This window comes from Triticum urartu, chromosome 1 (assembly GCF_003073215.2).
Source record: "Triticum urartu cultivar G1812 chromosome 1, Tu2.1, whole genome shotgun sequence".
NCBI lineage: Eukaryota > Viridiplantae > Streptophyta > Magnoliopsida > Poales > Poaceae > Triticum > Triticum urartu.
In genome coordinates, this window is record NC_053022.1 from 409,940,631 (window position 1) to 409,943,294 (window position 2,664).

Consider the following 2,664-nt stretch of genomic DNA (forward strand, 5'->3'; position numbering starts at 1 on the left):
TGTAGTTTTGAAGCTAAAAAGACAGCAGCGAGCTCCGCGTCGAAAAGCGAAGCGAGCCGCGCTAGCGCGCTACTCTTCCTTTATGAGCGAGACTCTATCTAGATCTACTGATCTAAGAACTCCGCAAGCGAACTGAGCGATCCATGAGGTGCCTATCGGCAAGGCTTGGAAAAGCCTTAAGTTTAGGCTCCCTTCCTTCACTGAACTGATTCACCCGGGTCCAAACCTACCGAGCTAGCTAATTTTTCCTTTACGAGATCTCGACTCTTCGAAATGATTGGAGAGAGCCCCGCCTCCTCTTGGTTGGTGCCGGGCCCGAGAGTGATGGGACTACTTCCTTAAAGAGCCTTTCATTCGGGCCGGCAGGAGGGGCCCTGATCTATCAATTGAGGGAGCAAAAAACAGGCTTTGCTCCCCCTTTTTTAAATGAAGAAAGAAAGAAGGGTCGAAGTTTAGACCGCTCACAGTAGTTCTACCCATAGAAAAGATCATGAAAGAGGCAATCAGAATGGTACCCGAATCCATTTATGATCCCAAGTTTCCAGACACATCGCACTTTCGCTCGGGTCGAGGCTGCCACTCGGCCCTCAGACAGATCAAAGAAGAGTGGGGAACCTCTCGCTAGTTTTTGGAATTCGACATCAGGAAGTGTTTTCACACCATCGACCGACATTGATTCATCTCAATCTTGAAGGAAGAGATGGACGATTCCAAGTTCTTTTACCCCACTCAGAAAAAGTTTTCCACCGGACGACTCGTAGGGGGTGAGAGGGGCCCTGACTCCATCCCAAACAGTGTACTACTATCGGCCCTACCAGGCAATATCTACCTACAGAAGCTCGATCAGGAGATAGGGAGGATCCGGCAGAAGCATGAAATTCCTCTTGTAGTGAAAATAAGATCGGTTCTATTAAGAATAGGTCGTCGTATTGATGACCTAGAAAAGTATGGAAAAGAAGCAAGCTTCAACGCTCCCCAAGACAACAGAGCCCTCATAGTGGGGAGGGTAAAGAGCATCCAACCCAAAGCGACCTTTCATTCCCTTGTTTCATCGTGGCACCCCCCCACAAGCACCCCCAGGCGAAGGGGAGACCAGAAAACGCCTTTCGTTTTCCCCCCTTCAGCGGCCCTAGCCGCCTTCCTTAACAAGCCCTCGAGCCTCCTTTGCGCCGCCTTCCTCATAGAAGCCACTGGGTTGACCCCGAAGGTCGAATTCAATGGTAGAGAAGGCTTTAATAAGAATTTGGCCATGAGAGACCTTCTTAAGTATTGCAAAAGAAGGGGCCTGCTGATAGAGCTGGGCGGGGAGGCGATACTAGTTATCAGGTCAGAGAGAGGCCTGGCCCGTAAGCTGGCCCCCTTTAAAAGCCATTCCTTATTAATAAGGATTTGTTACGCGCGATATGCCGACGACTTACTACTGGGAATCGTGGGTGCCGTATTTCTTCTCATAGAAATACAAAAACGTATCACCCACTTCCTACAATCCGGTCTGAACCTTTGGGTAGGCTCCGCAGGATCAACAACCATAGCTGCACGGAGTACGGTAGAATTCCCCGGTACGGTCATTCGGGAAGTCCCCCCGAGGACGACTCCCATACAATTCTTGCGAGAGCTGGAGAAGCGTCTACGGGTAAAGCACCGTATCCATATAACTGCCTGCCACCTACGCTCCGCCATCCATTCCAAGTTTAGGGACCTAGGTTATAGTATCCCTATCAAAGAGCTGACGAAGGGGATGAGCGGAAGAGGTCGTCTACTGGACGCGGTTCAACTAGCGGAGACTCTTGGAAAAGATGGACTAAAAAGTCCCCAAGTTAGCTTATTATGGGGGACCGTCAAGCACATCCGGCAAAGATCGAGGGGGATCTCGTTGTTGCATAGCTCAGGTCAGAGCAAGGTGCCATCAGGCGTTCAACAGGCAGTCTCACGATCGGGCATGAGTGTCCTGAAGAAGAAATTGTATACTCCCTTTGGTCGGAAGGCGGCGGGGGAAGGAAGGGGACACTGGGCGGGATCTTTCAGCAGCGAATTCCCCATACAGATAGAGGCGCCTATCAAAAAGATACTCCGAAGGCTTCGGGATCGAGGTCTCATTAGCCGAAGAAGACCCAAGCCAATCCACGTGGCCTCTTTGACCAACGTCAGCGACAGAGACATAGTAAATTGGTCCACGGGCATCGCAATAAGTCCTCTATCCTACTACAGGTGCTGCGACAACCTTTACCAAGTCCGAACGATTGTCAATTACCAGAGCCACTGGTCTGCTATATTCACCCTAGCCCACAAGCACAAATCTTCGGCGCGGAATATAATCCTAAATTACCCCAAAGACTCAAATATAGTCAATCAAGAAGGTGGTAAGACCCTTGCTGAGTTCCCAAACAGCATAGAGCTTGGGAAGCTCGGACTCGGTCAAGATCCGAACAATGACGGAGCACTCAAATACATGTTTAATAAGTAGTTGTCTTTTTCTATTTGGATTTTAGTGAACTGCGTTTACATGAGATTAGTTGAGTAGGCTTGCCTTATCTGCTATAAGATAGCTAGTTGTGGGGCTTTCAAAAAAAAGGTTGAAGGCTTCGCTATCGCTCATGGTGTTGGGGAACGTATTAATTTCAAAAAAATTCCTACGCACATGCAAGATCATGGTGATGCATAGCA

General features: G+C 49.2%; 1 pseudogene; it reads left to right on the forward strand.

Moving 5' to 3' along the window:
* Nucleotides 1–475: 475 nt before the first annotated feature.
* LOC125534837 lies at nt 476–2,464 on the forward strand (annotated as a pseudogene).
* Nucleotides 2,465–2,664: the final 200 nt, after the last annotated feature.